The 11,381-nt window shown below is 36.1% G+C and overlaps 1 pseudogene; it reads left to right on the top strand.

Annotated features, from left to right (window-relative positions):
* The first annotated feature begins 611 nt into the window (after positions 1–611).
* On the top strand, positions 612–7,726 carry LOC132054506 (premnaspirodiene oxygenase-like; annotated as a pseudogene).
* The last annotated feature ends 3,655 nt before the right edge of the window (positions 7,727–11,381 follow it).

Consider the following 11,381-nt stretch of genomic DNA (forward strand, 5'->3'; position numbering starts at 1 on the left):
TATAACTTGTGGAATATTATGATATGAAAATATAAACTTATGCCCCTTGGAAAAGTTACTATATTTAGCTTGTGGAATTTTGAAATGATTATTTATAGGGATGTCATTTCCAATCAAATCTTGGGATAATTCATAATTATATTTGTTTGTTCGATTGTTTTGTCCAAGTGTTTTTGGGTTATCTTTCCATTCATTTTATACTTTTTATAATCTGGAAGCAAAAACATGTGGATGGCTGGACGTTTTTTTATTCTCTTTTTAATTACTACTTGTGTTTTACAATTGTGCAGAGATGGCTGAAAGCCGCTCATAAAATACTACAATCTGATGCATCAGAGATGATGTGCAAAGTTGACCCATGTGGTTAAAGTAGTCTCTATTTTATTACTACTTGAGCATACATGGCCATCGAAAGGACTATACAAGGCGATAACTCATTATTTCAACAAATATATACCTTGGCACTCTAACAAGTAACAACCATAATTTAGTACCACATGGTGCTACTATCTACTAGTACTAAAATTCAAGGTTTCTAGAAATCATTTGGGGATTGTACATTATAAAAGACAGCTAGAATTACTTGAAATTAAAAACATTCACCACCAATACCATTCTAATTTCCTTCATGGTTGCTGCTTATCAATTAATGGAGCTCAACTTAGTTTCATTCCTCCTCTTCTGCTCCTCCCTTTTTATTATAGTTCGAAAATGGAGAAGCCAAAAGCAAAAGTTGCCTCCAGATCTATGGAGACTCCCACTCCTTGGGAGTTTGCAGCACTTGATTAGTGGAGCAAATTCACATGTATTTTTAGAGACCTAGCTCGAAAGTATGGCCCTTTCATGTACATGGAACTTGGTGAAGTTCCTACAGTAATCATAACATAACCTTCTATGTCAAAAGAAGTTTTTAAAACTCATGATCTCGCCTTTGCTAGTAGGCCACAGTTCACATCCAGGGATATTGTGATGTACAATAACAAAGACATTGCGTTCGCGGAATATGGTGACTACTGGAAACAAATGCGCAAAATTTCCATTATGGAACTTCTAAGTGCAAAGATGTTCAAGTCATTTAGCTTGGTTAGAAAAGCTGAGCTTTCGAGTGTGCTTTCATCGATTGATTCCGTTGGGGGTATGTCATGCCCCGAACTATGGCCTGGGCGTAACACGAAACTCGGTGCCTTACTGCATGTGACCGAGCGAATCACATGGCTTGCTGAATCAACATGGGGCATAAACATGAGCGGAATATAACTTAAACATGATGAGCCTGAATAAAGCGTCATAATAGTAAATAAATTACTTGATTAAAACGTGAATACGGATTGTCATAAATACTGAGCCAAAGATGGCTATACGACTCTGAATATCTGACATAACATGACTGACTAGTCTATGAAACCTACGACATGAGTCACCCTTTCTAAAAGCTGATTCTTGGAATAAGGCCTGCGGCATACCTTTCTTTGCCTATTTGAAATAGCACAAATAAAATAAAACCCCTAATGAGATGGGGTTCACCAATAGCTGATACGTGTAGAGTCCTAACGAGCTAATCCGTCGTCCAGTAAATCTGCATCGTGAAATATAGGCCTCTAAGCAAATAAAGGGGACGTCAGTACACTTGAATTGTACTGGTATGTAAAGCAACCGAATGAAGTAAAACATGGCACATGAAATAATAGAACTGAAACTGAACATGAACATGAATATCATCTGACATGAATATGTATATATATCATGAGTGATAAATCCAAGTGTTTTTTGTTTTGATGATTGGCAAACTGATTCAGAACCAGATAGAGACATGGTCTGTGATCTGCTCTCTGTGTACCATGCACGCGTCGGCGAGGGATTGTAAACCGAAACTATACGCACACAAGTAAAGCGGTGGGTGGCCCATGCTTTGAGGTCAAACTATTGAATGAGTGGTCTCTGTCCATCCATCACATGATTCCTACTATATATACAACTTTGTTGCAACATATTGTGTATCACTTGGAAAACCTAAAAATCACCCAAAAGGTGCGGTGCGGTAGCAAGACTCTCCAAGTGTTCAACAAAGCCAATCACAAACTGAAGGACCTGATTCCAACACTGAAGATGCTTTAGTCTCCTCATTTGTTTTAAGCTTTGTTTCATGTGCTTTTACTTGTAAATCTACTATTCTCTTATAAGAAGTTGTTGTAGGTATTTCAAATTCTTAGTAATTTTTAGGCAGTTTACTTTTCAATCTATTAAGTGGTACCCTTGGCTAGTGTAAGTCTAAGGTGTACTAGCTGGTTCCGGCTAAGAGGTAGTCGACCTTAGTTTTCTTGGCTAGAGTTACTCAAGTGGAGGTATTTGCAATCGGAGTATTGCAAAGGTTGAGGGACTATGAGAGTTGGTTCCTAGATTGCTACTATTGTAAGGGTTTAGGGATTATGAGAGTTAGTTCCTAGCTTACAATAGGTTGCAATCTGAGGTTGCTCAGTTAGTGAAGTGAAATCCTACTGGGGTAGGTCGTGGTTTTTAATCCCTTGAGCAAGAAGTTTTACACACTAAAATCTCGCTTTTTGTACTTACTGCATTGCGAAAGGGAACTGGTAAACAACCAGGTCCCTGCATATTGTGTTTGGTGGACGCATAGCCTACAACAATGAGTAAAATATTTTAAGTCTGTACAGATATACGCGTGGGAGAGCATTAGTATAGCCGACATGTAACCACCACATAAGAGCGTGACGTCTGATCTCTGCCCGACCAGCTAAGCCATCCTGTACCTTGCCGGGTACAAGACATAAACATGAACATGAATGGATCCAATAACCACAATGGGTAAACATGAAGGTATCGTCCTAACTGAACGGAGCGATCCTTATCTTATGCTGGCATACTTAGTTTCAAGCTATCTAAGCCTTCTCGGTAATCTGTGCAACTCCGAAAACATTAACATGGATATAGCTGGCTTAGTAGCCCATGAATTATATAACTTGCTTGTAAACATAATTATTGCTTGTATTACAACATGAAGATAATATATAATATAACTTGTACGAAAACATGGAGACATATAGGATTTTCATGAAAATAAGCATAATAGTTCATATCTTGTAAGTACTCATGGAATGCAAAGTATGGGTTTTCATGAATTACGAACAGATTCTCAATAACCAAAAGGGAATATTAAGAACACAATAACGAAGTAATCATAAGAAGATGGTACATCATGGTACATGAACTTAGGGTTATCATGAACATGGCTAAAACCTTAGTTTTGGTGAACTCTTTATAATCATGGAGGAACGTGTCGTGGGGAAGGACAAAGATGTTTTCACACGTAGATAGAAACCCTACATACTTGGTAATACTCTAAACTCGTAATAAAGGTCTGAACTTTGAAGAAGAATCCCAAAGCCTTTACCTTGAATTCCTTAAATGGGTTTTCTTGAAAACCCTAGGTTAAGAATGATGAATTCTTGTTTAGGAATCATGGGTACATATTAGAATTGACTTGGAATGCATAGAACAGGCTTACCTTGATGTGTTTCAATGGAAGGAGGAGAAGACTTCGTCCTAGGGCTTGAAGAATGTAAAAAGTGGGAAATAAAACTGATCCCACGTATTTATAGTTTACGGCGGGGCGGGTAGTATGGCCACCGCGTGACCCATACTTTTACGGCGTGCTTGAGTTCAATTGAAAGTGAACATCGGCATTTGACGGGGGAAGTACGACTTACGTGGTACCTCCCATACATTATTGTACGGGCCAGAAGTACGGCCCGTACATCATCTCCAATTTCCAGTGACTTTTGTTATTTTCTAAAGATGTACGCCCACGTACAAAATGTCGTAACACGTACTTTTACCGTGACGGAGCAAATTTCGAATCCCAACATTTCCATCTTAGTTTCTAAGTTACAATCATGAACGTGGCCTAGTTTAAAGGTACGAGGTGTTACAGGGTACATGTGAAGTGAACATGACGGAAAAAATTATTTGGTTTACGAGCTTTGTGACATGTCGATTAGTATTTGGAAAATTGTGCAGAGATCGAGACAAGTTGATAAATTTAATGGAAGACGCGCTGTTTTTAAGTAGGAGGATTTGATGTGGGTGATTTATTCCGCTCGTGGAAGTTGCTTCACAAGATGAGCGGGGCAAAGTCTAAATTGGTAAAGAAGCATCAAAATGTTGATTCAGTTTTGGAGAGAATCGTTAATGAGCATATTAAGAATCGAGCAGCCGAGATCAGGGAAATGGTGCGTATGGAGGTAAAGATTTGGTTTATGTTTTCGTAAGAATTAAGGAGAATGACCAACTTCAATTCCCAATCACCAATGACAACAGAAAAGCTGCGATTTTGGTAAGTAATTTTCCCCCATCTCTTAATCTTTGCTTCTCTTGGATTTCCATTTTCTCTTAACTTTTGTTTAATACTCCATAAATGAGCACAGTGAGGACTAACTAAAAATTTATATGTTGGTCTATCCATAATCACCTTACTAATAGTTCTTCCTTATAACTAGTTTTAATATTGTATATATGGTCCTAATAACCCAAATATTATATATGCAGGACATGTTTATTGCTGGGATGGAAACTTCATCTACAACTATTATTTGGCGTTGTCAGAACTGATGAAACACCCAAATATTATGGCTAAGGCACAAAGCGAAGTGAGACAAGCTTTTAAAGAGAAAACGGATTTTGATGAAGAAGATCTTGATAATTTCCCTATCTAAAGTTAGTGATTAAAGAAACACTAAGGCTACACGCTCCAAGTATAGTGCACAGAGAATGTAGGGAAGAAACAATTGTTAATGGATACACAATACCTGCTAAGGTGTCACATCCTAACAATGGTAGGGCATGACGATTTCACCGACTACCAAGTAGTCGAGACGAACCCTTAGACATTCACTCTATCAAAACCTGCCATTTAAAAAACTTTTAAGAACATAAAACTTTGTCAAATAGAAATAATTATCTTTATAATGATTATAAAAACTTTCAATCAAATAAATTCAAACCCAATTGAAATCATCTAAAATACTTACTCTTTTAAAATCCATAAATGACTCAACTGACATCATTTTGTCGACGTCTCGACAAACATACCACAGACAACGTGCGCAAGTCTCTAAGAAGTAAACTGAACATTATGAGTCGGGGACGGGCCCCGATATACCCATAATCATGATATCTATACATGACTCGGCCACGGCTCCGAATGAGGTGGAACTTGCCAATCCCGAGTGACGTTCAAGCATCCTAGCTATACACTTAACGACAAACAATGCGGGGTGCCCGGGCATGAACGTAGCGTCCCCGAGCAAGGACGTCGGTACGGACAATGTACTTGAGTATGTAAGGTGGTAATCATAATCATAATTTGACTTAGGAGAGAAGAAATCACAATCTAACTCAATACACTGCGCCCTTCGGAAAAGCAAATGTGCACACGAAGTCTCAAAACAATCTTTAAGTAAATAATGTTATCCAACACATGCCGCTTCCGACATGTTAACGAATGGTCCTTCGGACAGCCAGTACCGCTTCCGGGGTATCACAATAGTCCGCGGACGGCAACTTGATAATAATGATAGCCCGCCGGAAGCAACCGCTTCCTATCACCATTATATCAACACAAACTCAATCCACAATTATCAATTTTAATTCATATCATAAGTCACTAATCAATTCATCACAATCCAGTTATTAGCCTTAGTCTTTCATAAGAAGTTATCAAATTTGTGTTTCGCTAGACTTAGGAGGACATACTTCCAGGTTTGAGGGTAGAATTGTTATGAAATTCTTACTACTTATATTCTACTCAATTTCATCTTATTGCCCTACCTAAAGAATAAATGATCATATCAATACAAAGGGATGATACTATGGAATGTAAAATAAATCGTAAATGAAATGAAGTAGTAAAATCTCACATCCTTCGAAGTGGTTTTGAAAATCAAACTTTATGTTCCATTTAGTATAAAACTCATTTCCTCGAAATCATTAGGTAAAACCATATACACAACTCAACTTGGCACCTTATGGGTGTTCCCCGAACAGAATAGGAGTACAATATCAATAAGCCATCACAAGAAACATTTATACCTTACTCGTCTAAGAATGGAATCATATGGAGCACATATAAAATGAATAGCAACAAGAATTGTGCTAAAGGAAGAAAGATTTGCCTTACATACCTTATATACTTCCTTTTAAATAGCTACCACGAAACCAGTCCGTCCAATTCTCACGCTAACCGTAAACGAGATGGAATTTGTCCGCTCTTCCTCAAGCTTCTAAGAAACAAGCGGCTACGACAACTTGGGAATAAACACAACACGTTGATGCATATTGTTTTCATTGTTGCCTCCACTCCATTTGATGAATAGCTTAAATTCAAGATGAGCTACCTTAAAAGAGTTGTTGTACATTTATTCATCTTCAACGAGAATTGATGAAGTAAAGGTATAAGTTTAAAAGTAATTGTATTGCTATTACGTTGAACATGCTTGCTGCTAGCATAAGGGAATTAACTTTGCAAGTTGAAAACTCAACGAACTATCTTTCCTCTATTTATCGGAATGTGGGGCCCACCCTTAATAATTATAAATTGTAAAACTATTTTAAGATTGCCACCAAATATGTATATGAACAATGAGTCATTTCTACCTTTATTGAATGGCTCCCACGTGGAAAGGGTCCTTTCCCACTTATCCATTTAATTTATTAGCTAACCCCTTTTAGTCTCCCACTAAATCCAAAAATTTAACAAATTACCCACATAATTAATTTTTTGATCACAACTCACTTAAATAAAAATCATTGTTAACACATCTCATATACCCTTTATCATAATCATGTGGTATAACGCTAGTCCATAGCCTCTTTATGCACAAACCAAATATTCAACTACCATCGTCCCACTTTTAAGTCATAAATTATTTCGGGACTTCATCTTTTTATACACCAATCTTCATTTACACCAAAATTCTCCGAGCTCGGGTAAATTTAATAATGTTGGCCGGTTCGATTTCCTAGTTCAAAAATACAGGGTATTATAGCTTGGACCGTATTTTATTCAAATAAATATTGAACCTTGATGAAACTTATTTTTCTTCAATTCGTTTAACTTCAAATCCTTACAGTACATCCATACTATTATTCTAACCACCTATAAGCTTGGAGATAGAAAGGTTTTCCGCTGCTTACATCTTCTAACTCGAACGTTTTCTAAGACACGAAAACACGGGATGTGACATAAGGCCACAGTACTATTCAATACACGGGCAATGGAAAGAGATCCAGAAATTTGGGACTAACCTGAGAGTTTTATACCAGAGGGATTTGAAAATTCTCCTATAGATTATTTGGGAAATAACTATAAATATCTTCCGTTTGGTGCAGGAAAAAGGATTTGTCTAGGAATGCAGTTTGATTTAGCTAATGTTGAACAGCCTCTAGCTCGACTCCTCTACCATTTTAACTGGGGGATTCTAAATGGTTCTAGTCCAAAGGATTTGGATATGAGTGAGAAAAATGGATTAAGTGCAGCGAAAGAGAAAGATCTCTACTTAATTGCCAAAATTGATCAAAATTTGAATATCGCGCTTTAAAAGGTTTAAATGAGCAAAGAACAAGCTCCACAATTGGTTATTCTTCATTTCCTTTTAGTTTGATGTTTATTTGTGTCTTCGATTTGTTTTGAAATTTACCCTGAAAATGAGCAAAGAAAAAGCTCCACCATTTGTTTTACGTTTTTGTTCAAAAGATCAAATTGACAAAAGAATCTGTTCCGCCATTTTGTGCAGTACGTAAAAGTATGATCACATTGTTGTTTTGTTCCCATCAATATCTCAAATTTAAGTACGATCTTCATTCTGTCTATCTTCAAATTGTTCACTAACCATGTCGGATCGAACAAATCTGCCGTGTATGCCGAGCAGGGCATGACTTTAAGTCCAATTTTTTTTTTTTAATCACTATTATATTATCATAAACAAATCTGATCCTTTAAGTTTATTTTCTTTTGAAAAAGTACTAGCAGAAATGCCGTACACAGGTAAAACCCATAATTCAAGTATTGAAATGAAAATACAGGGGAAATTTAAGAGATCACGCCCATATATTCAGACAATTAATTCGAATTCAAAACAAGTAGAGTCATTAATGGGGTAAAATGCTACTCCTTCCATTCACTTTTACTTGTCCAGTATTCTAAAAATAGATTTTCACTTTTACTTTTCACTTTTAGCATTTTAAGAGAAGACAGTTTATTTTTTCCTGTTTTACCCATAGTATTTTTTTTTCTTTTCTTTTCTACCTCTCCCCCCAGGAGCTCCCTCCTTTGCTCCCTTGGTATTTCGAATAGCGGCTTGAATTGAAAGTGAAGAAGCATACTTTACCATTTGAGCAACCCCCTCTTGTCTTACCCATAGTATTAATTACTCACTTCAAATCATTTTTCAAATCCAATAAAAATATGCATCAATTAATATGGTACATTGGTAAATTATGGACTCTATTTATTATTTCTTAAGCAGCGTAAAAAGTCCAAAGGAGACAAGTAAAAGTGAACGGATGAACTATTTACCATGAAATTCTCATTTTAAAGTTCGAATTGGAGATCTCTGGGGCAGAGACATAACAATCATTTCACATGCTTCAAGAACTACATTATTTGAATGTGTGCAGTAAATTGAAGAACACTCCTAAAGTCTCCAAATGCTACGGAAATACAGGAGACTCAATTTTTATTGAAAACCCGGTATAAAATATATACTTTCATTGTAGTGACTTTTTTTTTTTTTTTTTTTTTTTCAAAAAAACAGTTTCCGCACATTTTTTGTAAAAATCATTGCCTTTATGATAATGTCCCTCGATTTTATCCATCGGTTTTTCGCTTGTTTTTACTAGTGAAATTTTTTATAGTTTCTGCTATTTCTAATTTATTTTTAAAGTCGGGGTGTATTTTACTTAATCGATGGAGCCCCTTGGTTTTAACCGACAGACTCCATCGATTTTTGTGTTTCGAGACACTATTTTCAGACATTATCAAGTCTGTTGGTTTTTTCCTATAACCAACAGGCATCCGTCGGTTTTGTCCCGAGGTATTTGACCTTTTTTTAGTAATGTGTACCTCTAAATGTGAGTTTTAGCTTATTTTTTTTCCATAGATCTCGTCAAATCTAACAAATAGAGTTCAATGGATCTTTTGCCACAGACTAAAAGTATTAACTTTTGGCGAACTTAAAAGACTAAAACTGTTAAGTGCATATTTAAGGGACTATTTTTAACCAACCCTCATAATTAAGGGACCATTCTTGTTGAAAACTTAAAGGACTAAAACTGTTAAGTGCATAGCTAAGGGACTATTTTGAACCTATCCTCATAGTTAAGGGACCATTTATGTCCTTTTCCCCAAGAAAATGAGCTGCAAACATGCTATATCTGAAAATCTACTATGAAGAGTTATCACTCAGAATACTCTTACCGAACAACTCTGACTTGCAATAATCTAAAAAAAAAAAAAAAAAAAACATAATAATATAACACTTGGATATTAATCATACCTAAATCTTATGAACTTCAAATCATACTAGCAATAAATTTTCAACAGCAACTTGTGATACCTATAGAACTATCTATCTAACGATATTTGTGATTGTCTCATTGTGGTTGGATTTTATATCCCATTTCATTTGTCAACGTGACATTGTGGGAAACTAAAGGCAGTAGAAGCTCTTGAGGTTGTGTAATATTCAACAGAAACTAGTGACACCAAGAGCTGATTTAGCTAAGTAATATTCAGCAGAAAAAGATCAACCAACATAGGGGGAATGATGCAACTTCAACAATACAGAGTCTGCACATGGATTAAATTTTGGTACCACAGTACAACATTAGCACAAAAAGGAGCAAAACTGCAAATACACGAGCTTCCATTTTCAGTAAGCTTAACATCTCTTACCCAAAAAAGTACACAAGTTACATACAAACTAAACAAAATACATCAGCCAGACAGCCCCAGCTGTAGCAACAATTGGAGGTTGAACCACCAAAATGAGCATTTCACCATCTAATTACATAGCAAGAACGTCCTGCAAATAAGCTATGGAGATTCCCTTATCAAACTCCACGTTATGGAAACATAAACACATTTTGCCTGATCCCTCCTTCACTTGGAGCTCGTTTCGTTTGGTAGGAATGGCAGAGTTTACTCCTTCATGAAGAAAGATAGGAGCTTGATTGGGAGTCAGTTTTATTTCCGAGCAATGGAAGAGAGAAATGCGTCGGAGAAGAAAAGAGAATTAAGACTTTTCTTGTTTTGGGATTATTACTAAAATAAAGAAGGGGGACAGGATAAAGTAGATTTTTTACTGTTAAATTATAAATTCCATGTCAATAGCTTTAAAACTCACTCATGTGCTAATGAGTTGTGCCAGGTACGCGATTGTGCTCGATAGACACGTAAGTGAGTTAATTCAGATGATCAATAGATACAAGGCTCATGATTTGTGCCAGGTACGCGAGTTGTGCTCAATATACACATAAGTGAGTTAGTTCAGGTGATCAATAGATACAAGGCTCAGGTTAGGTATCTAATTAAGTGAATAGTTGTCAAGTTAAAGGGGGTTCACCTTTTATTTTTCATCTTCTTTTTTATCACTTGGCCCTTGTTTCACGGGAAAATGGTATTACTGTCTGCAGGCTTGTGTCCAACTATATTTTGAGAAGGCATGACACACCTATTCACTGTGTTGAACACACATATGCATGCAACTGGATAGTTTAGAGAAACATGGCACTTGTACAATCTATAGCTATAAGCACCAGTCCAATTCATTACAGTTCTAATCTCACCCTATCTTGCGAGGTAAAGTAAATAGATCCATTTATAAAATCTCAAACTAATGAAAATTTTCAGTTATATATCTATTTTTTGACCCAGTATTTACTAATCAGCTATACTTTTTTAATTAGTGTCAGACAAACAAGGTATAGGAGAAAAAAGTTATATCTGGTAAACAAAAAAGTTTGGACAACCTGAATTCATAATGGTGGCAAACCTTTAATTATCTTGAAACACAATAAATCACCATATGTAAGTTGCCATGACAAATGGAAGGCAATATGCTAAAAAAAGTAATATAGATATAAATTGTGTCCAATAGAATTAAAACCTATACCAAAGTTTTAGAAGACCTCTGTCCTATCTGTTAGACAATGGAGGTTTCTTCTTCGATGTAATCTTCATTTGTGAAAAGATAATTTCGCAGCTCTTGTTGCTCCATAGATGTAAAGTTTTCCATTTTGACTTCCTTTAACTTATGCCTCCAAAAAGTTTTCACATCTTCAGCTGATGCATCTTCATATATAAACTTCAT

The sequence above is a fragment of the Lycium ferocissimum genome, chromosome 4 (genome assembly GCF_029784015.1).
Source record: "Lycium ferocissimum isolate CSIRO_LF1 chromosome 4, AGI_CSIRO_Lferr_CH_V1, whole genome shotgun sequence".
Taxonomy (NCBI): domain Eukaryota; kingdom Viridiplantae; phylum Streptophyta; class Magnoliopsida; order Solanales; family Solanaceae; genus Lycium; species Lycium ferocissimum.